Source organism: Mesoplodon mirus (assembly GCF_964341445.2).
Source record: "Mesoplodon mirus genome assembly, chromosome: X".
Classification (NCBI taxonomy): Eukaryota; Metazoa; Chordata; class Mammalia; order Artiodactyla; family Ziphiidae; genus Mesoplodon; species Mesoplodon mirus.
The window spans coordinates 13079473-13104260 of NC_138981.1; the positions used below are offsets into that span (position 1 = coordinate 13079473).

The window sequence follows — 24788 nt, forward strand, 5'->3', positions numbered from 1 at the left end:
TATAATTCCTTGTGCTATACAGTAAAACCTTGCTGTTTATTCTGTGTAAGGATTTTTAAAATGTCATTAATTTCGGGTTTTTTGGTAAATGAATCTAATCCTTGTTTGGATTCTGAATAAATCATCAATAGAACTTTAGAATATCCTATAATAGAGTATTTTCACCTCCCAGATAATGTAGTCAACAGGCTGAAGTCAGATGGAAGGTTTAGGGCTATAACACCACACAGGTGGTCCTAAAAATCATCCTTCTTTGCAAAAATGCACAATAAAAAAACACAGGTCTTACGGGAGAAAATGAGGTTTGAGACATGATACTCAAAAACTTCATCACTGCCACATATATAAGATAGAAACCTAATAAAAATGGTAACATCATTTTATACACGCGAAATGATTAAGTATATAAATATAACTATCAATATTTTACTTCACCTTGAATAAAGACCTGAAGGGTGCTCGCGGGGTGGGTGGCAGAGGGGCTGCAGCTTACGAGTTCCTGTGAAGAGGGCGACCTGAAATTGGGGGGCAGGGGGTGTTGCCACCCAGGTTTGGGGGGATGTGGCTCCTAACGTACCGGGTGAGCTGGGCCAGCTTGGAGACGCAGGAAGGGTGAGTGCCGGTGTGCTCTGCGTGTTCCGACTCTGCTCGGCTCAGCTGGGTCTCTGCTTTCAACCAATGTTTCACGAGGAGCAAATGGCACATAAGCAAATGTGAAAATCCCATTATGCGTACGCGGTTCCCTACTATATCAATCCCACTGGAACACATTTATGGTTTCGAAACAGAGCTACAATGGAACTGACTGTATTCCCCAGCCTGCTTAATTTCTTCCTCTTGGATGTTCTATGAAAAGAAAGGCTCCTTTTCCTGAAGAATGTTTTAATTCAGAATCAGATGCATCAGCTACACTCTTAAACCTCCAGACACATCTAGCCATTTGCCTGTACGCCAGTGCTTCAAAGGAATAGCATTTCACACCATTCCTGAGTTGCCACAGAGTTCAAGAATTCACAAAAGTAACACAACATGCTGGACCTGAGAGGCAGCTGTGAAGAACATTCTAGATTACAGAGAGGGGTCTATATGCAAAGCCCTGTCTGTATGACCTGCAACATCCCTTCACCTCTCTGAGCCCCGTTATCAAATTTCTGAACTCAGGTTGCTTCGAGGATGAGATGAGATAACGTATCTTGAAATTATCTGGGCCAGTGCTTGAAAAATATCAGTTGAATGTAAATCTGGACGCTGACTGATAATCATGAAGAAAGCACAACCTTATCCTTCTACAAAGTAAGGAGCACCGTATCAGAAACATCCTTTATTTCACTGCCTTGGCATAAAATGGTCACTGAGGTAGCTATAAAAATGCAGAGAAAATAGAAAATTAACATGTGAAACACTAAGGCAGTTTACAGGCACAGGAAGGCGTGGAGGAAAGCAGACACCTCTACCAGCCCAGAGAGAATTGCATTTCCTCCCTCAGGGTTTCATTAGCTTACGTCTCCTCGGTTTCTTGTCTTACAGTCTGGAATGTCCCACTTCCTCATCTAAAAAAGAAGGTCCAATCTCCTGAGTCTACAAAAATTATTCTTGCTCAATCCATTCCTCCTGTTGTAGCATTTGAAGGAACTCCCGAGTCATATGATGTGGTTTCCCTCTTCCCCTAGACCTGCCAGGAACGAAGAGCTCTTGTTCCTGAAGTCCAGCCACCAGCCAAGGTCATGCTGCCAAATCCCAAGATTTTTGCTTGCTTGTTTTGGGGACTCTGCGTGCAAATCCGCTTCTACAGAGAACATGCACGTGAACCTGAACACAGACACAGACCGCAAGAATGGGGCTGTGAACTCGGTGAATTTTCCTTCCTGTTACTCTCTGCTTGACCCGGTCCTGAAACTTAGACCCCAGGGAGCTTTCCCAACCAAGAAAGAGACGCTTTGAAGGCCAAAGTCAGCCTGCTGATTTTCTCTCTCATTACACATTAATTAAATGACCTCTGATTTTAAGTTTTACTTTTAAAAGAGAACTGCTTAGCGCCACATAGAAGCAAAGGTAATAATACAAGGTTACACTAGAAATGTAAACTTCTGGTATCAAGACGCATCACTTGTTGGTCCGAGTTCAGAATTCCTATACAATCTTTGGGCTATTAGTGGATGGACAAAATTAGGAGATTGTATAACAGGAGTCCAAGTGTGTGGTTTCCATATTCAGTCCACCGTCAGTGAAGTAGAATCTCCTTTAATGCATATCCTTGGCAGCAGAAATACAAATAGGATCCTATTTACTAAGGTCTTTATTCCTATCTGACAACGGGTGCCTTCAAACACAAGTGGGAAATACTCCAGGCTTAAATACAGGAATGTTTCCTCTCAATTTGTTATTAAAGGTGATTCCATAAAGGTGGATTGAATTTATTGAGCATTTATGTTGATTACCTCGCTTGATCATTTCAGCCACTCTGAGCTAGAGACGGCATGCTCCCCCCAAGTCCTCATGGAAATGGCTTTGCCCGTAAAGTGATTTCTCAGAACTGCCTCATCTATTCCTCGGGGAGGGTATTACCCCATCTTCAACAAGGTCACTTAACCACACAGAGGCTAAGCGGCTTGCCCAAGATCACGAGAGACAGTGGAAGTCACAGTGCTAACACCCAGGCCTCTGGCCCTTGTCAGGCACGCCTTCTACTCGGCGACAACAAGCCCCACTGAAGGAGCTGCCGAAAGGCCAGCAGAAAATCACTAAGGAAACCAGAAGGAGGAGGTCAGGCTTCTATCCCAATGACAGTGACGGGTGCCCTCCAAACACTAGAGCTGCAGTACCAAGGAGTGAACTGCAGGGGGCCCACTTGAGCCAATCCCATAGGGAAGGTACTGAAGTTCAGGCTCCATCAAGATGGAAGAGGGCTCAAGTAAGGGCATTCCATTGGCTATTAATGGGTATGTTGATAGTCTGACTCCACCAAGTGATCGTGGAACCATCCCAGGGTTCTCCGGGGCTGGGCAGTGGGTCCTAGAAATGACCACAACCAGACACGATGTCAGGGTCAAAGCTTTATATGTAATCATAAAATACGTAATTATATATACTTATATGTGTGCTCTTTATTAATGCTGCCGAGGGTAGAGTACACAATTTCAAAGTCGTGACAAGTATAACGATATTTGGAGATTCCTGCAACAACTGTAATGAGATATGGATACAGGCAGACCCCGCAGATATGGCGGGTTCCGTTCCAGACCACCGCATTAAAGCAAACACTGCCATAAAACGTCACACAGAGTTTTTGGCTTTCCACTGCATATAAAAGTTCTGTTTATGCAATACCAGTCTATTAAGTGTGCAGTAATAGCATTATGCCTTTAAAAAAAAAGGACACACCTTAATTATAAAAAATGCTGTTGAAAAAATGGCACCAGTAGACTTGCTCGACACGGGGCTGCCACAAACCTTCAATTTGTAAGAACCACGACACCTGTGAAGCACAATTAAGTGAAGTGCAGTAAAACACGGAGTGCCCATATATCCGTGACTCCTATTCACGGCAAAGTCACAGGTCTGCAAAAGTGTTCCCCACATTCATACGAGAGCAAATGCTCACTTTCTGTTGGAGGTTAGTGAATAGAGGGGTGCATCTTTTTCCTATCCCAGTTCCTCCTGAGTTCTCTCGCCAGGAGCCCTTGAGAAGCCCTTGCTCTAGACCAGGGGGCAGCAAGCCATGGCACAGAGGCCAAACCCGGCCTGCTGCCTGCTCTGAGACACTTTTGAGTTTTACCGGCACATGGGCGCACCCACATTTAGGGACCCTCTGGTGTTGCCCTTGCCCTGCAACAGCACACATGGGTAGCTGTGACAGATACTGACTACCCTGGCTCTTTACACAAAGAGTTTGCTGACCCCTGTGTTAGACAGACTCAGAGAGCTGGGGATTCTCTAAACCTCTGGGACCATCTGGGGCTCAGCCCTGACACTCTGGGGGTGGCAGATCCCAAGCAGACCCTCAAGGCCCGGCCAGGCGAGTACCGACTGCCACATCCTTCCTCTGGACCTCCTGAAGTCTGTGAACCTCGAGACAAGACGTTTGCCTCTGGGCCTGAGAAGAGAGTGAGGCCAGAGCAGGCTTCGTGCTGTCTGGGCCCGCTTCTGCCTTCACGAAAAATCCAATTCTGTGACGCTCCAAGGATGTGCTATGGCCTTCATAGACCACATCGTCCTGTACTCAAACGTGGCTCTGTTCAGACTTTTAGCTCTTCACAGTTTCTTAGACTAGGTAGCTGACGTGGAATACTTCCTAAGTAATACTACGATAAAATCGCCTTTCGGAGTGGGCCCCCTTGTAAAATGCAAGAACTCGCCCATGGGACTAAGAAATGCGATGATAAACGTATTGCATATGCATAAGCCATCTGGACAACACGGAAATGCGCGTCTCCACGAAAGCCTTTTCTAGTCCAGCGAGCCACTCTTCCTCTTTCATGTCGCCCCGGGTCAGTCTGATTTTTCAGACCAGCCATATATGCATCTTGTGATAACAAGAGCACCCCACAAAATGGATCAAAGTGCCACCCCACTGCCTGCCTTCCCAGTTTGCCCAGCTTTATACCACGTGCTATTCTCCTGTTACAAGCTTCAAAACCTCTGCGTGATCTCGGATATGAGAAGATTTGGCCTGAGACAGCCACGTCCTTCATTTGTGAAACAGTGGGGATATGACAAAACAAAACAAACTTCCAAATTCATCTCGAGCCTGAAAATTAAGCGATGGTTCAGAACTTTAAAATGAAAGGCCAGGCCGATTCCAGAGTCACCGGTCTCATGTCAATTTCATTTCTGCACCAATCTACCAGCTTCCTCCACGGACTTCATTTCACTGCTCCCCAAATAAAGAAGAACGATAAACCTTCCAAACTTGAGAGCTATCAAATGTAAAGTGAGGACTTCCTCTTTTGATAATCGGAGCAGCTGCCGTGGCAGAATTGTTTTTCTTCACCCCCTTTCACTGGGGTTTCTCTCCAGCAGCTGCTTTTGTTTCTTGTTCATGTGCCCCCTCCCACTTCCCCACCCCTAACCAGTGACAAAGTTGGGGTCTGGGGGGGGCGATGCTGAAATACAAAGCAGCGCTTGTTAAAAATTTGAGTAAATCTGGGCTGATAGCCAAATTTAATTCTAAAGACCCATTTTGGAGTCTCAGGACTAAAATGGGACCTAGTATAGGCCTGGCTGGTTCTGGGACACCATGTCCCTATCGTGGGGAAAGGGGTGGGTAAGAGATGGATTCTACTGGCCACCATGTTTGGAAGATTTAAACATATTAAAAATAAACCATTTCTCATAGAGCTAAGCAATGAAGAGATTTTTAGTTTGAAACAATTTACGATTAGATGAAATTTTAAACTCAGTGGCTGTACACAGAATTCTGATATTTTCCACACTACACCTAACTAGACCTTACCTCCTTACAAACAGAGCAAATCTAGCATTTGTTTTAAAGAAATGTCCAGCCTAATGACCTTCACATTTTAGGATTAAATCCACTAGAAATATCTAGTACTTCAGAAAACAGAGTAGCTGCTGAGAAAGAAATTCACCACCCAAGTTCATAAACTCTTGTCAATGATCAGATTACTTCCCAAACTGATTCCAAAGAATAAGCTAATCTCAGGATATCATTCTTTTGTTAGCAAGTGATGTGGTAAATATGGGAAAAAGTGCTCTTCTGTGTTTTACAGCCATCCCCAGAAAGATTCTGGAAAGATGGTCATAAAAAGATCACTAACTTGAGAACGATTTGACTGCACTTAAGGGGATAAACGCACAGAAGAGGCTGTATGCTCTTTCTGCTTCTATGTCTCCTGTTAGTTCTACAGCCCAATTGCAGATTAATTAGGACATAAAGCTAATTGTTTACCTTTTTGTGCGCTGTCAACTCTTAAGAGGCCACACGAACCCCGTGTGGGATAAAATCACAGATAGCAGCTGACATTTATTGGGCACTTGTCATGTCCAGACGCAGTGCCTGGCACAGCTCTTACATCTTCTCATTTCCTCTTCCCGACAAGCCAGAGAAGGTTTGATGGAAGTGGAGACTGGCTTGTAGAAGCTAAATAACTTTCTAGCGAGGGGAAATACCAGGATTCGGATCCACATTTGCCTGCCTTTAACAACGACTCAACAGCTTAAAGTTAGATTCAAATCCAGGTTTGTCTAACTTTCGAATGGACTGTCAAATATTGCACTTGATTTTTAAAGACAGCAGGAAAAAACTGCTTCAAAGAACACCTATTAAAGTTCATGTACTTCATTTCCAGAGGACCCTCCCAAGTCTCGATTTACAGCCTATTCGTTTTTACTTTACACATACTTATAACAGCTTGGTTATCTGCTTTATCAATCGACTCAGGGCAGAACTCTGCAAATGGTGAGAAGCCAGCGTTGCGAGTACAAATGAGATTAAAAGGAGAAAATGATGAGACTTACACGTAAAACATCCAAAGTACACCAGTTTGAAACCATTTAATGCTTGACCATAATTCCTCCCATCTCATTCTTACACTGAAACATGGCACAGGAGTAGCATCCATTATCAAAGATACTTACAGAAAGAGATCAAAAGCCACAGATGCCCCCTTAACCAGATGATCAGGGTTAATATCACTAGGAATGAGACCTATGGACATCATGTATCCCCTGATACGATACCCTGCCGTGGGCACAATGTCAGACATTCTGTGGCATTCTTGCCCCAAACGCATAACCTCAATCTCATCATGAGATATCAGACAGATCCCAACTGAGGGACACGTGACAAAATCCCTGACCAGTATTCTTCAACAGAGCAGAGGTCCAGACAGAGAAGGAAAGGCTGAGAACCGTCACAGACTGGAGAACACGAAGGAGATGTGACAACTAAACGCTACGTGGAATCCTCAACTGCATCGTAAGACAGAAAAATGACATTAGAGGAGAAACTGGTGAAACCCAAATAAAGGCTGTAATTTCCGTAACAGTATTGCACCAATGGTCACTTCCTGGTTTTGAGAACCATACGTCATTAACTTTGGGGGAGGCTTGGTGAAGGATATACAGAAACTATGTACTATTCTTACAACTGTATCTAAAATGATTGCAAAATAAACAAAAAGTTTAAATCGATTGAATTTGGTTCCCCACACATATGGAAATAACTATCTTAGAAGTTTCCGCCCCAGAAATATTTACAACGAAAACATTTTGGTTCTTTATGAATGGGGCCAACTTCCCGCTGACCGAACAGAGTTGGCACACAAATGTATACCGAAAAATGAATAAATGCTTCATGCCCACTTCACAAGGCAGTACTCACTACCTTAACAATAACTTTCTTTTTTTAATTGATTTTATTCAAGTATAGTTGATTTACAGTGTTGTGTTAAAACCATAACTTTTTAAAATAAACTTTTTATTTTAGGACAGTTTCAGACTTACAGAATTATTGTAAAGGTAGCAGAGAGAGCTCCCATATACCCCACACTCAGTTTCCCCTTTTCTTGATATCCCACATTAGTAATGGGGCATCCGTCACAATTAATAACAAGCCCCCTGGATACTTCTATTCGGGCAGCGGCTGACCCTGCAGGCTCCGGGGCAAGGCTCATCACGTGGAGGAGAAAATTTGCAGGTCATCACGTATTTACTTAGCAGCCTGTTCTCACAGGCTCCGTAAATCATCACCTTGAATTCTCACAATCACAGAATTTGGCAGGTGCCTTTTGTTAGTCCCACTAAATGGAGGAGGAGATTGAAGCCCAGCAAAGTGCAGGGACGTGCTGGAGATCGCCCAGGAGGAGATGGGGGAGCCGGGACAAAAACACAGGACTGGTTTCCAAGTGCGCACTCCTGACCACTGAGGCTGTCAGTCAGCCCAACCCTCGCGGCAGCCGCGTAGCTAAGCTTCCCCGAGCCTATACGTGGCCACGTGGTTTTATTTAAAGTAACTAAAAGGCCTTCTATTTCCTCCTCTCGGATTTCTCCCTGGATTCACCCATCCTGCCCCGACCTGTCGATGATGCCTTTGGCACCTGTCACCTAACAGGTCCTCTCTCTCCTTCCAGCTTAACTGCACGTCCGTAGGGCTGATCGGCGTGCTTTGTCCTGACTCCTACCACTGAGAACAATGAAGACCTGGACAGGACCCTGTGGAAATCCACCAGCTACGTCCATCCAGGGCAGTGTGGCTCCATTAAACAGCCATGTCTGGGCCACATTTCAAAAGGTGTCCCCTCCATCTCACCAGGTAGAGGCTGGCCCGGTGGGTCGCAACCCTGGTGGCACATTAGAATCACCTGGGGACTTTCAAAAGTCCCCACGCCCAGGCAGCACCTCAGACCAATCACATCAGAATCTCTAGGGGTGGAGCCAGGCATCAGCATTTTGAAAGCTCCTCCCCGTGACTGGAGTGCAGCTGGGGTGGGAACCGCTGCGTTAGTGCCCATCTCCCTTTTATCCGCAAGGAGACCGGAGGTTACTGCGTCAAACACAGTTTGGACTCCAACTTCTGGATCTCAGCATTACCCTCCTGTTTCGGTCAAACCGCCTACTGATTAAGGATGTGGCACACTGTGGGGTGTGGCAACACCTTTCCAAACAGAATACTGGTCCAAGGGATTTACTTCACTCCACAATCTAAGGAATTGGAGAGAGATGCATGCACATAAATAGCACTGAAAGACTGTCTGCTCTAGCATTTCTCAGCATTGACATCAAGCTCATTAATTTCTTTTGCAAAGAACCAATTACACAGCTGAAATATCAACGAACAAACCTTGAGCCTGCCATTCTAAGTTGTAAGTAATTTATTCCCCAAAGGGGCTTAATTTATGCAGGACAACACAGGCGTTAAGAAGCTACAACGTGGCACATTTATACTGATACACAACACGGTGCAAAGAGGTTTAAAAAATAGAAAACACCAGCAAACTGAAAATATCATTTGCAACAAGACCTTTTGATAGCACCTTATACCGTTCAATAGATGAAATAAGTGATAATAGTAATAATAATAATAACAGCTTAAACACCGAGTACTTTCCACGGGCTGGGTGTATGTTTCCTATATGTGTAAGAAACCATTTATCACTCAACCATACCAAATACGTACTTCACTGTCCCCGTTTTTCAGTAGAAAATCAAGGCCCAGAGAAGTCTACTTGTAGATAACTGGTATTTCAACCCAGCAGTCTGACTCCAAAGGCCACTCTCTAGACCATAAAATGACAGTTACATCTGATCCTCATGTTAGCATTATAACATACAAAAGTATACAGAAGTAGTGGTTGCGGTATTGACACGTCCACTGAGGCCTAGAATGCTTCACAGGTAAGATCACACAGCTTTTAAGGGCTCACATTAGAACAGAATCACCTCTTTTTTTTTTTCGCGGTACGCGGGCCTCTCACTGTTGTGGCCTCTCCCGTCGCGGAGCACAGGCTCCGGACGCGCAGGCTCAGCGGCCCAGCCGCTCCGTGGCATGTGGGATCCTCCCGGACCGGGGCACGAACCCGTGTCCCCTGCATCGGCAGGCGGACTCTCAACCACTGCACCACCAGGGAAGCCCCCAGAATCACCTCTTGACTTCCATTCCCAGCCTCCTCCTCGCTTTACCATAAAGAGTTCTTTCCTAGGTGCCGATCTAGAGATCAGCGGTGCCCGAGAGACTATTCTACGATTATGGAAATATACTGGGTCTGTGTTGTCCAATATGGTGGCCTCTAGCCACATGTGACTGCGGAGCATTTAAAATGTGGCTGGTGTGTCTAAAGGACTGAATTTAATTTCAACGAATTGAAACTGAAATAGCTAGTGACTATCATATTGGACACACAGCTAGACCGGCCGTGAAAGGTCTGTCATCGTCGCCTTTTACAATTACTTTTCAAACCAAATGCACTTCCAGGCTCTGTTTCCACGTTCATTTAACAGCTCATCAGTGCATCTCAAGCTCGATTGAAATAAAAGACCACCAAGGGATTTAAACAAACTTGATCTCCATTATCTCACTGGCTATGTGCCTGGCAAAACCACCACAGCAAGCTCGGCTATAAATTGCAATATGTGACTCACAGTATGGAGTAAAGTCAAGGAAAATATTTCCTGAAGAAACGCCATCGCACATTTCTTTGCATGCTGAGGACGTAGTTTGTTTCCCAAGAGCCGGAAAAGGTTTCAAGATCAGGCAAATGTGAACTCCACTGACTGTGAGCCAATCGCCTGGCCTGCCTGAAATAATGCCACAAACTGTGGCATTTAAGACATTATCACCCCAAGTCTTTCCCCAGACACCAACCACACAGGGTGTTCATTATTTCCTCGATCCTCTCACCATTTTCTTTCCACAGCTGAGAAAACCGAGGCCAAGACAAAGGTGAACAATCTTACCAAATAATCACAGGCTTCATTGAGAGTAAATCCAAGAATCAAATTCAAAGTGTTGGCTTCCTACTTCTCAAGCTGAATTCTGGAAAGCACTGCTTTCCATTAAAGAAAACAGGACAATTTTTCTGCAGTTTCTCTGTTGCTGTATGCTCCACTGCTGAAAAATCTCTCTAGTTCAGAGAGCATAGTGCTGAACCAATAAAAGCTTTAATGGTTGTCACTGTTTAAAGCAGTCTACACAGAATGCTTTATTAGCATCTAAAATCCAGTTGCAGAAACCTACTTGGATGTTTGTAGGAAGCTTGTACATAGAACAATTAAGTAAGAGACTAGGGACCAAGATGTTTTGTTGCAATCTTTTTGACAGACATAAATGGAAGAAGGTCGGTATTATTGCAAATTTGGGAAAAAATTAGAATGATCATCTAAATGGGCGGGTAATGTAAAGGCAAAAGGGAAAACTGAAGTGACCCAATGAAAGTAATAGTTGGGGTGTTTACCTTAGGGAATTTAGCCGGAATTCCCGAAATGGTCACTTCATGTTATACGTGCCACTAAGATAATCATCATTTCCTATAGTTGACCCAGTTTTGGCTATTTCAAAATGACTCCCCATATGGTTACTTTAAGAGGAAAACTTCAAATTTCCAGTTTAATCTATTTGTTTCCACATCTCGGCCTGAAGAAAACTCCATATGGGAAGGGGGAAAAAAAAAAATCACTGAATCCATTTTATAATACCAGCGTGAAGAAAATATAGTATAGTCGGCCCTCCGCATCCACGGGTTCCATATGGGAGGATTCAACCACACTCGACTGAAAATATTCAGAAAAAAAAAAGATTCCAGTAAGTTTCAAAAAGCAAAACTTGAATCTGCTGCCTGTAGGCCATTATTTACATAGCATTTCCATTGTATTAGTTATTATAAGTAATCTAGAGATGATTTGAAAGTATATGGGAAGATGTGCTTGGGTTATATGCAAATACTAGCCACTTTATAAGGGACTTGGGCAGCTACAGATTTTTTTTGTATCCGTGGGGTGTTCTGGAACCAGTCCCCCGTGGATACAAGGGACGGCTGTATATATCTTAGTTCCTTTTTACTCAGGTGAAAAGTACTAAATATTTACAATAAAAAGTTTGCAAGGCCGAAAGACAATCAAGCTACATCCCAGACTTTTCAGGTTTTTTTCTAAACTACTACACCTCATCTGGAGGTAGGGTTCTGCCTTGGTACTGAATGTCATTTCCAATTAGCATAATTTTACATATAAAAAGTATGTAAATTCCTCAATTTACACCAGCCAAAATGTGAATCAAAAGAAGGAGTGAGCCAGCCTGGGAATATATTGTTCAAATGTTAATAAACACTTCAGCGTCTTCTTGTTCCATCTTGTTTACAGTCTTCATTTGGGGACATTTCACAAAGCAAGGGAATTTATATTCAAAATGTGTTAACACTATCAGCTACTTCAAAAACTTTTCCTGGGCTTCCCTGGTGGCGCAGTGGTTCAGAGTCCGCCTGCCGATGCAGGGGATCCCACATGCCGCGGAGCGGCTGGGCCCGTGAGCCATGGCCGCTGAGCCTGCGCTCCGCAACGGGAGAGGCCACAACAGTGAGAGGGAAAAAAAAAAATAACTTTTCCTTTTCTCCATCATGGATTTAGTAAGAGTTATAAGCTACATGGATTTTTTTTAAGCTTTACATTTGTAATGTTAACATGGAACATGGATTGCAAGCATTTCATTATTCTGAAAGAAAAATCAAATTATTCCAACATTTGAGATTTTTTTTAATCTGAAGGTTTACATTGTATATTTTCACCAACTTTACTTCTCTTTTTAAAATATAAGTGTAGCAGACACCGCTTCTTTTTTTCTAATATCTATGCGCCCTTCTTCTACAGTAATAATATTTTTAGCTAGCTGCCCAACTAAAGATTACATTTCCCAGAATCACTTGCAGTTGGGTGTGATCATAGCACCAAGTTCTGGCCATCGGGATGTGAGGAGTGACATGTGCAACTTCCACAGAATGGCCTTTAAAAGAAGGATTTGCCTAACCTTTTCTTTTTCCTACTAGCAGGAATGTGAAGGTGATGGCAGGAGCTGCAGCAGCTGTCTTGAACCATGAAATGGAAGCCAAGTCATGAGTAGGACAGAATAAGACAGACTGAGTCCAGGTCTCTGACTTTTTTTTTGGAGGACAGCCACCATACCATCTGGCATTTTTACATCAGAGGGGTGGAAACTTCTGGCATGCTGAACTTATTATTAACATTTTGGGGAGGGTTTATTATAGTAAACCTATATCCCAGCTAATTTGTACGATGACAAAGTAATGAAATTATCTGTGTGCTTTGTTCTATTAAAAAATAATTAATACAGAGCCAGAAATAAACCCACATATTTATGGTCAATTAATCTATGACGAAGGAGGCAAGAATACACAATGGAGAAAAGACAGTCTCTTCAATAAGTGGTGTTGGGAAAACTGGACAGCTACATGTAAAAATGAAATTAGAACATTTTCTAACATCATATACAAAAATAAACTCAAAATGGGTTAAAGACCTAAATGTAAGATGGGAAACCATAAAACTCCTAGAGGGAAACATAGGCAGAACACTCTTTCGCATAAATCATACTATTTTTTTGGCTCTGTCTCCTGAAACAAAGGAAATACAAGCAAAAATAAACAAATGGGACCTAATTAAACTCAAAAGCTTTTGCACAGAAAAGGAAACCACTGACAAAACGAAAGGACAACCTACAGAATGGGAGAAAATATTTGCAAATGATATGACCGATAAGGGGTTAACATCCAAAATATATAAACAGCTCATACAACTCAACGTCAAAAAAAAAAAAAACTGATTAAAAAATGGGCAGAAGACCTGAATAGACATTTCTCCAAAGAGGACATGCAGATGGCCAACAGGCACATGAAAAGATGCTCAACATCGGTAAGTATCAGGGAAATGCAAATCAAAATCACAATGGGATATCATCTCACACTTGTCAGAATGACTACCATCAAAAAGAACACAAATAACAAATGTTGTCGAGGGTGTGGAGGAAAGGGAAGCCTCCTACACTGTTGATGGGAATGTGAATTGGTGCAGCCACTGTGGAAAACAGTATGGAGGTTTCTCAAAAAACTAAAAATAGAGCTACCATATGATCTGGCAATTCCACTCCTGGGCATATATCCAAAAAAACCAAAAATGCTAATTCAAAAAGATACATGCACCCCAATGTTCATAGCAGCATCATATACAATTGCTAAGATATGTAAGCAATCTTAAGTGTCCATCAACAGATGAATGGATTAAGAAGATGTGGGGGGGGGTGTGTGTGTGTATAATGTAATACTACTCAGCCATAAAAAAAGGGTGAAATATTGCCATTTGCAACAACATGGATGGAATTGGAGGGTATTATGCTAAATGAAATAAGTCAGACACAGAAAGACAAATACTGTATATCACTTATATATGGAATCTAAAGAATAAAACAAACTAGTAAGTATAACAAAAAGGAAAAAGATTCACAGACATAGAGAACAAACTAGGGTTACCACTGGGGAGAGGGAAGGGGGGAAGGACAATATAAAGGTAGGAGAATAAGAGGTACAAACTATTATTATGTTTAAAATAAGCTACAAGGATATATGATACAACACAGGGAATACAGCCAATATTTTATAATAACTATAAATGGAGTACAACCTTTAAAAACTGTGAATCACTATATTGTACACCTGTAACTTATATAATATTGTACATCAACTATACTTCAACACAATAATAATAATAATTACTAAAGTGTACATATAAAGAACTGTTCTTCCAAGCCACCTGGCATCCAATGATGCTGCTGAATTATCTCCAGAGAAGATAAACAATTTACATTATTTTACTGGGTCTCCAAATGGCAGTCCTCAAGTTGGCCACTCCCCTTACTCATTGGATCTGGCCCAATCAACTGTGACCACTTTCCCAAAATCTAACCCACCATCAAAAGTGTGCCACCGTTGAGACCATTAAAACAAATGAGCTCCAGGTTTCCCTATCCCTTTCCTGTGCTGGCAGAAGAAAATAGGTGGGAGAAATGGCATTCTCCACATCCCTCCCTTGCCCACCACCAGTTCAACGGTCCCCGTGGTTATAAGCACCAACACCCAACAAACCAAATCAACCATACCATTAAATGATATTGAATGCACCACCTCCATCGGGAGGAAGTAAGGAACAGAGATGCAGCCAGAGTGCGTGCGTTCAAATACTGGCCTTGCCACTTCCTGGCTCTGCGACCTCAGTGGTCATATCTGTGAAATGGTGAGAATTACACTGGTTGATGCAGGTAAAGCACTTAGATCACTGCCCATACATAGTAAGTAAGGACTCAGTAAAGGTTTCATATACGTCTCATATACATAGGTACATATATGTGCACATACATATATGGATATTTGCATGTAATAGATATGTATGTTATACACGTGTATATACACACATGTCTGTCTACAGACGCGTATGTTACATTTAACATATATTCATTTTATGAGTCTATGTATGTATATATGTATCTGTGTATCTCCATTTCTTGACTGATACACATCTACGTTGTGATTTTTTTTGAAAACCAAGTAGATTCATAAAAACAAAGTGCCCTTCTGTCCCAAGTCCAAAACCTTGTCAAAGCTTAATCTCCTGCATTTGTAATTTACCTAATAATTAAGTGCATCTGCCACTTACATGTCCCCTAAGGGGCTCGGAAAGGCCCAGCAGGGTTTTCAGCTGCTGTGGACCAACCTCAGGGGCGGGAGGCAGCTGTGGGTACAGAGCAGACAAGGCGTCCAAGGCAGCCGTCTCTAGGCTCACTCACGAGGCTTTGACTATAATTTTATTTTCTCAGTGATCAAGGGCGCTGATTTGAGCCATCAGAGAAAAAAAAAAAAAGATGCTAATACAGAAAGACAAACACACTCTGCCAAAGAAAGATTTCCGTGCCGGCAGGAAGGGACGAAAGGGACGCTCACAATTGAAGCAGTACTCTTTCCCACACTGCCCCCAAGGCACTGGAATGGATATTTACGAAAAAAAGGGGGGGCCGCATGGGCAGCGACATGTTTATATCACCCACGTGGATACAGGATGCACGGATGCATCTACATCAATTGTTACTCCCCACTTACCCAGGACTTGAAATGTGCCGAAGCCTCGTCATTTGCAAAACAGTCAAGTGGAGAGACTCTGAGTGGTCAACAGCTGCCACAAAGCCCACTCCACAAAGGATCCACAAAGGAACCAAAAGCTCCCAGGCACCCACTCCAGGCTGTCGCCTGCAAAATAATGCAGCTTTCTGTGCTGCTTAAGTTAGTTTACAAAGAACACATATTTGTTTATTAATTCGTGTGTGTGTGTTTTAAGGAGGTTCCATCTTCAAAAAATAAATAAAATCAGGTAGCCGATCGGCTATCATGGGACCTCTGTGACAGCAGAAGGGAGAGAGCAATCGACTGAAATATTCCAATCCAGTGTCGTAGAGACTCAAGCGAAAAGTGGGCACATGGCCTCAACAACAGGCAGCTGAATGAAGACACCCTGTATCCCGCCCAAGTACAATTCATCCCTGAGCCCGTCAAGTCTCTCGACACGATCTATTAAGGTTGTTTCACTCAGGTAAACATGGCAAGGACACATATAAGCTATTTTGCAATATTCAAATTTTTAGTGGTGGAAATTGAAAATACCTTTAGTGCTTTATAGTAATAACCTCTGGCATTTCTCCCAACAACTCCTGTGATCAAGTCATTCGCTGAAATGCCAAATGAGGAGTGACTCACTGGACATGAGCAAACTACTTGCAGAGATTTTTACAGCAATCACACTGTAGATATTTTTAAACCAAGTAAGCACAGCCTGCCATTTTAAGTACGAAGTAACCATGGCAACGATAACATAGACCCTATCTCCTCTACCCTCAAGATAAGTTTTCATAGGTAATAAAATTATAGAAATTATTAAATGAAGCATTCCATTTAAGACTAAACTATGTAAGAGATTAGAATTCGTCAGGCATTCAAGCAACACCTTAATTAATGTTCAGGTTCCTGTGATGGTGTCACCAGGCTTCTAAAGAAAGAAGCATCATGTAACAGTGATGTTTCATTATGTCATTACAGTTACTGACATCACTGATGGTTTATCTGGTAACGCAACTTGTGGTTTTGATCGGCTTTATGACCAACCATCTCTATTTCTCTCCTAATTGCATTAAACTATCAATGATGATTTGCTACATTCAGAAAGTGCCCTTTGGCGAAGGTCTGAGTCTGCCGAGCTGAATATGTTTCAGCCGGATGTCCACTTGCAAAAGTAGCAACATTCAGATATAACAAAATCTGAAATCTGTTCATACTGTCATTACAATAGCCAGTTACTTTGTGAAAGGAGAGAAATGTCCCCTATATGGTAATATATGTGGTAGGCACGCAGCGCAGAATCGGCACGGTCCTATCATCAGAAGAAAATCCTTTTCTGAATACATCTCTGTTGTTTTCTTTTCATTTTATCATAATTTCTCTGCTCACAGGTCCATCTCTCCCACCAGACTGCAGACTCCTCAAAGGCCAAGGACTCTCTTACTCACCACCATAGTTCTTGCAGTTAGAGCTGCACTTGGGCAATGAAAGTGTGCAATGAAATTTGGGAAGCTGGCTGGTCAAAGAAGCTATGTCTCACATGATGCCTCTGATGAGACCAACAAAAGCAGTCGCATCACAGCAAAGAACTACCGTGGACGTTCAGAGCTTGGGCTCAGCTGGACCAGTCTCCTTTCTTCCCAGGCAGCATGGCATCTGACTGTGACAATGACCAAACGGTAGCCCTTCTCTGTAACATTATAGAGACATTTCCTCATGAGAATGGAAGCACACACAACTCCCAGTTACCTGGGCAGATGAGCTACAGTGAGGCAAATCTTTCTTTCCTCCCTTGATGTACTTATTTGGAGAAGCCGTCTCAACTCTTCAATTTCGGGGAAGGGCCAAGAGAGGCCAAACCTTTTATCACAGAGATTTCAAATAATAGTACACCAGTATGGCGGACAGCACAAAAAGGGATCAGGCAAATGGACTGGAGGCGCGGGCGGAAGGCAGGAAGGAGAGAGTTTCTTCATTGGCCAATAGGTGGCTCTAGGGTTTCTGTTCGTATATACATATATATATATATACATATATATGTATATTTTCATGATAAAACACCTGCTTCCAAATACAAGGATAAGGAGTATAATAAACAGGGCTCGGATGGCTTGCTGTTTCATATTAGGATAAATTCTTAATGCTAGGAAACTAAGACAGAGGTTTCCCCATTCTTCACTTCATCCCCAAAAAGCAGTTTTATATTTCAAGTAATGTTCAGGAATGCTGAGCAGGGAAAAATTACAAAAGAATAAGACTTTCCAACAACCTGTGGAGAAGCCTCAGTATGAGGAATTATACTGGACTTTTCTCATGAACGTATCAAAGGTGCATGGGTTGCAAACGCACGGTAAGATAGAGATACAAATATGTTTAGGAATAACTCAACTGTATGGACATAAAAACCTGACCCTTACCTGGAAATTACCACATTTTATCAATATCAGCTAAAAATATGGAGGACAAATGTTCCTACAAATATCAGCTATCATGAATTTTCTGTGCCAATATTAAGCCACCGAGAAGCATTCATTAAATTTAAGTGAAATAACGGACCAAACATACTAAAGAGCTTCGTACATCTCCTGCTTAACAACTACCCAGACAGGTGTTATCACACACCTAAAGGGAACGCAGCACACAAATCCACATTTACAGGGTAGATAAACTGGGGGACGATTCTTTGCTTTGCCAAATGAGCTGCTGAAGGACAGCAGTATTTGGTTTTTAAGTGTCTGTGAGGGAAACCCCAGGTTTGGGGCTGAGACACTTAAAGCCAGAGTCCATTGAAGACTCATCAGAATGAGGTTTTAGTTGCATCTGCAAAGTTTCAGAGAAAAAATAAACGGGCACTTCCTTTTTCTCACTGCAATTCCAGGCTGGAAAAGTCCCTTGGGAGGGAATATTTAGGCCACTACCTTCTTTTTAGCTTCCTGGGCAGCTAGGCTATATTATATATTAGACTGAACCATATGAAAATGCCATATTGTATGCCCCCAAATGGCCAAATATTGTCTATTTCAAGTGTCTCAACTTAATATCTTCACCAAGGTTGGGGAAATATGCTACTTAACCCAGCCACTGTACTATTCATTAGCAGCTCTTACAAGAAAATAAAAAGGTTAAATCTACTGCTTGAAACTGAATGGTGAACGAAAAAATAATTGTTCACTGCAATGTTCCATGCTATCTTCTTTTGTTACAGGAATATTTGCAAGTTTGCTAGACAGAGGCTGAAATAATAAACAAAACCGTTCAGGCAAAAAGAATTTTCTGAAGCTGATTATGATTTGGTTTTAGATCATACACACTATCATTGTTTGTTTCCTTCTTATCATAAAGAAGGCCTTGTTCAAGGTAAGAGTTCAATGGATCGCAAGTGGATTCAACAAGTAGGTCCAGATCGGCACCAGTAACTAGTGACAACCAGGACTAGGTTTGTCTACATCAGAGACAGGTTTGTCCTAAAGGCTTCCCTTCAGAATGGCACCTTCTGAACTCAGCAAGTTCTACACCTGGGACCCTTTATTCGGTGTCTAGAATCTCTTGCTCTATTTCAGGCCAAATCCCGAAACTTCCCCCAGGCTCTGTGTTTTAAAGGTTTGCAAAGATTGCCTTTCATGACTTCAAAAGTTTAGTCTACAACTCAATAACAAAAAAAACCAAAGAACTCAATAGAAAAATGCACAGAAGACCTAAATAGACATTTCTCCAAGGAAGACATACAGATGGCCAAAAGGCGCATGAAAAGACACCCAACATTGCTAATTATTAGAGAAATGAAAATTAAAACGACAGTGAGGTATCACCTCACACCAGTCAGAACGGCCATTATTAGAAAGCCTACAAATAACAAATGCTGGAGAGGGTGTGGAGAAAAGGGAACCCTGTTGCACTGTTGGTGGGAATGTAAACTGATACAGCCACTATGGAGAACAGGATGGAGGGTCCTCACAAACTAATAACAGAGCTACCATATGATCCAGCAATCCCACGCCTGGGCATATATCTGGACAAAACTGTAATTCAAAAAGATACATGTACCCCTATATTCACAGCAGCACTATTCACAATAGCCAAGACATGGAAACAACCTAAATGTCCAGCGACAGATGGATGGATAAAGAAGATGTGGCACACATATACAATGGAATATTACTCAGCCATTAAAAAGAACAAAATAATGCCATTTACAGCAACATGGATCCAACTAGAGATGATCATACTAAGTGAAGCCAGAAAGAGAAAGACAAATACCATACAATATCACTTATACGTGGAATCTAAAATACGACACAAATGAACTTATCTATGAAACAGACTCACAGACACAGAAAACAGACTTGTGCTTGCCAAGCGAGAGGGGGTTGGGGGAGGAAAGGATTGGGAGTTTGGGATTAGCAGATGCAAACTATTATATATAGAATGGATAAACAACAAGGTCCTACTGCATAGCACAGGGAACTATGTTCAATATCCTGTAATAAACCATAATGGAAAAGAAAAAAAAATGTATATATGTACATAACTAAATCACTTTGCTGTATAGCAGATTAACACACACACACACCTAGTTTAGTCTAAGTCAGTGTTTCCCAACCTTGGCACTCTTGATGTGACGACCATATGACTGTGTGTTTGGGGAGGGGTGGGCTCTGGGGATCACAGGACATTTAGCAGCATCCCTGGCCTCTACTCACTAGATACCAGCAGCACCCTCCCCCAGACCCCAGCTGTCTCATCCAAAAATGTCTCCAGACATTGCCAACTGTCCCCTGGGGGGTAAAGATCAATCCTAGCGCAGAATCAGTAGTCTGACAAACTCTTCTTCAAACAAAAAATAACTCATGGTCACTTCTTAAAGAATATGAGGCCTCCATTTCTCACCAGTCCTTGAAAGAATAAGTGCCTGACTTGGCAAATATTACCACTGAGCTTGTGAGGATAGAGTCTGCCCAGAGGGCAAGTCACACCTCTTCAAGCCCCCAACCAAGCAGAGGCTTCCAGTCAACAACCCAAGCTATGACACAGTTATTTGGTCAGAAGTTTTCTTTCTCTTTTATTTTAAAATTTATTTATTTATTTATTTTTGGCTGCGTTCGGTCTTCGTTGCTGTGCACGGGCTTTCTCTAGTTGCAGCAAGCGGGGGCTACTCTTCATTGCGGTGCGCAGGCATCTCACTGCGGTGGCTTCTCTTGTTGCGGAGCACGGGCTCCAGGCGTGCAGGCTTCAGTAGTTGTGGCACATGGGCTCAGTAGTTGTGGCGCACAGACTCTAGAGCACAGGCTCAGTAGTTGTGGCGCACAGGCTTAGTTGCTCCGCTGCATGTGGGATCTTCCCAGACCAGGGCTTGAACCCGTATCCCCTGCATTGGCAGGCGGATTCTTAACCACTGTGCCACCAGGGAAGCCCCTTTTTTTCTTTTAAATGATATCTTACTCGTCGTGTTAGGCTGAGGAAATAGCAATTCAATCACAAAGTAGAAATACCACCATTTCTGCTCAAATCCCCAAGGGCTAAAATAAGACAATAAAAAGTAAAAAGAACTTAACTTTCATGTCTAAATATAGACTTCAATTTTTTTAATTTTTAAAGTATTTTTTTATTGAAGTATAGTTGATTTACAATGTTGTGTTAATTTCTGCTGTACAGCAAAGTGATTCAGTTACACATATATATATTTTTTTATATTGTCCATTATGGTTTCTTACAGGATACTGAATATAGTTCTCTGTGCTATACAGTAGGACCTTGTGGTGTATCTGTTTTATACACAGTAAGTAGTATCTGCTAATCCGAAACTCCTAATTTATCCCTCCCCCACCCCCTTTCCCCTTTGGTAACCATAAGTTTGTTTTCTATTAGACTTCAATTTTAAATTCCAGAGTTTCTACAATGAGAGACCACTCCAAGACAAAGACATGTAACAAAAAGAAGTGAATTTTAAGAACGGATTCTTATGACTGGGGCGTTTCAGGATTACTCAAATCTAAACGTATGGAAGTCTGTGTGTGCATCGCGGGGTCAGGGGAGAGGGTTGGTGGGGGATGGTGTCCTGGGACAGCAGGCATGTGTGGAAATTGTCCAGTCTCGTTCTGGCCATCATCATCATTAATAGTAAGGGGGTAACTGCACTCTATTAAAAACTGCATTTCCAAAGATGTGTTCTAGGAGAACTTACATTTGTGATTTCTGTTGCCTCCAAATAAATAAACAAAAGTTTGAGGCCTTGTGGAGGACTAAGAATATTTCTGTCAAGTGATGGGTAACAGCCACACATGTAATCTCATTTGACAGCTGAATAAACCGCTTTCCGGAATAAATCAAGCTCACACCCCAGCCTGATGTTGGCCTCCTCTCAGCAGGGTGAGCAGCTACGTAAAAACATTCCAGGAAAAGTTTTCCATTAAACCACTTCGGGAAACCAGGTAATCTTGAATCGACCAAGGAAAGTTCATTTTCATGAGTGACACTGCCAAAAGGGGAAGTAACACTCCTACAGAAGAGGCGTGGTTAAATCACTCTAGGGTAACCTTAGCTGCACCGCTGTTAAGATATGAGTGGAAGACTGGCTTGCTTTCTTTCTCTTTCAACTGAGAGTCTGCATCTTGAACGTAAACTTGGTCTTTGCAGTGGAGCAAATAGGGCCATATTTTTCTTTTAGGAGAAATCTGCATTTTAACATATTGAGGGTTATATTTTCTTATCTTATTATAATATATCAAGGGTTGGTTTAAGTAAGAGTACCTCACTTCACCTCTTATGACCAGGCTGGTAGGTGATAATTCAGAATCAGCTTTCCCTACAGCCTCTATTAATCTGAAGCATTTTGTACATTCAGCTGCAATCTGCCACAGGTCTGTGTAAGGAAAACATGACATTCCATGGAATTAGTTCTGACCCCGACTGATTTACTTTTTCTCTTTAGAAAAGCCATAGAAAACTATGAGGGACCTTCACTAGATTTTTTTTTAAGGTGTGCAAAAACATTACTGGGGGATGAAAAAGAAGATCTGATTGTGTGAAAGGACGCACCATGCATGCAAATGGACGGTTCAATACAGTGAACACACTATCATGAAAATTATTCTATAAATTCACTGTAATCCCACTCAGAATCCTAACAGGGACGTTTGCGGAACATCAAAGGCTGATTCCAAAATCACAAAATGAAGAATATCTCAGACACTTTGAAAGAAGAACAAGAGGAGAAAACTTCTAGGAGATATCCCGGCTTATTTTAAATCTATACTAATTACGACAGTGCAATCTTAGCAGATGGATGGCAAAATAGAGCAAGAGAACAGAATGGAGTCCAGAGATGTATGCATAGGTACAGTAGAGAAATGTAATACACGAGAGATCATATATAAAAATCAGTGGGGAAAGGAGGAAATATTATGTGGTGGTTTCTGTATAGGAAATGTAAAATATAAATAGATTTCTACATCATACTATACCAAAAAACTAAAATCCCAATGGAATAAAGACTGAAAACTGAAAAGCATAGTTTTTTTTCTTCTTTTTTTTATGCAACACTTTTAAATTGAAGTATAGCTGATTTACAGTGTTGTGTTAGTTTCAGGTGTACAGCACAGTGATTCAGTTATATATATATATATGTATCTGTATGTGTGTGTGTATATATTCTTTTTCAGATTCTTTTCCCTTATAGGTTACTACAAAATATTGAGTATAGTTCCCTGTGCTATATACAGTAGGTCCCTTAAAAGCATGCTTTAAAACAGAATATATAGTAGAAGAACATCTTCATGACCTTGGAGATAGGAACAATTTTAAAACAAGGCTACAATAAAAGGCACAAATCATAGAAGAATAAAGGAAAAGACTGGTAATTAGAGCTTTATTATAATAAAAAATATTCAGCACAACAAAAGATGTGCTCAACAAAATTAAAAGATAAGCCACAGAGAGAAAGATGATACTGACAACATGATACTGACAACACATTTAACTAAGGGTTATTATCCAGAATGTATAAAGAATTGCTACAAATCAATAGAAAAAAATAATAAGGATATAAATGAAAGAGAAAACCCAAATGGCCAATAACCTACCGAAAAGTTTCAACCTCTCCAGGGAAATTCATATAAAAAACAATGAAATACCACTTCATACCTATCAGATTCTTGAAAAAATTAAAAACGGTGAGAACACCCAATGCTGGAGAAGATTTGGAGAAACTAGAATGCTCAGACACTCCTGGTGGGAGTGTACGTTGTCACCACGACTTGGGAAGCAGTGGTGACACTACACAATTTAAAGCCAGCTCCATGTGATGACAAAGCATTCATTCTGCTGACTATGTAATCGAGCAGGACCCTATGGGGCCTTCCCGGGCCAGACCCCTCCCCCCAAGTCCTCTGCTTTGCCTCCTCTCTCGGAAGTACCTAGATAACAGTACCTGATGCACATTTCCTGAGTTGTTTTACAAATGTGTAAACCCCCCACCAAAAGGAAGATGTTAACTGCTTGATGCCCATAAGCACATAGCCCCCAGGCCTCCTGGAGCCTAAGGGCTGATAATATCAACCCCTGTGACACCACCCTGTTCCCTCACCATCAGTCAAGCAGAGAACTGTGCACGAGCTGAGCACACACCCGGGGACTCCCCTCCCTCACCTTGCCTTTTAAAAATGCTTTAGTGAAACCCACTGGAGAGTTCGGGTCTTTTGAGCACTAGCTGTCCCAGACTCCTTGCCTGTTGCTCTGCAATAAATGCTGCACTTTCCCTCACCACAACCCAGGGCCAGTAGATTGGCTTTATTGTGCGCAAGCGAGAGGACCCAAGTTTGGTTCGGTAACAACTATATCGTGACTTCAGTAAGATGACAAAACTCCTCATTGAAGGAATGAAGGCAGATTATTACTAAGTCCCAACAATGCAAGAAGAAAAGGTAATTTAGCAAAAACAGTTTTATATCTATTTCTAAGAGTTTTCAGGAGGATAACCAGAAATCATCCCAGGCCTTCAACCCTTTTTCCAAACCTGCACTACACCTGGAACACCCACTTAACCAACAGTTCACTAACTACTGTTAATTCAGACAATTCCTAAAACTCTATCTTCTTCAGGAAATTAATTGGGAGGAGGTCTTAACATCTGTTACAACCTTATACCCTGAAGCCAGAAAATATTCGGAATGA

General features: G+C 41.9%; 1 protein-coding gene across 1 annotated transcript in view; it reads right to left on the reverse strand.

Annotated features, from left to right (window-relative positions):
• Positions 1–24788, reverse strand: part of GPM6B (glycoprotein M6B) — a 156764-nt gene that overhangs the window by 121583 nt on the left and 10393 nt on the right. The window lies entirely within an intron of this gene.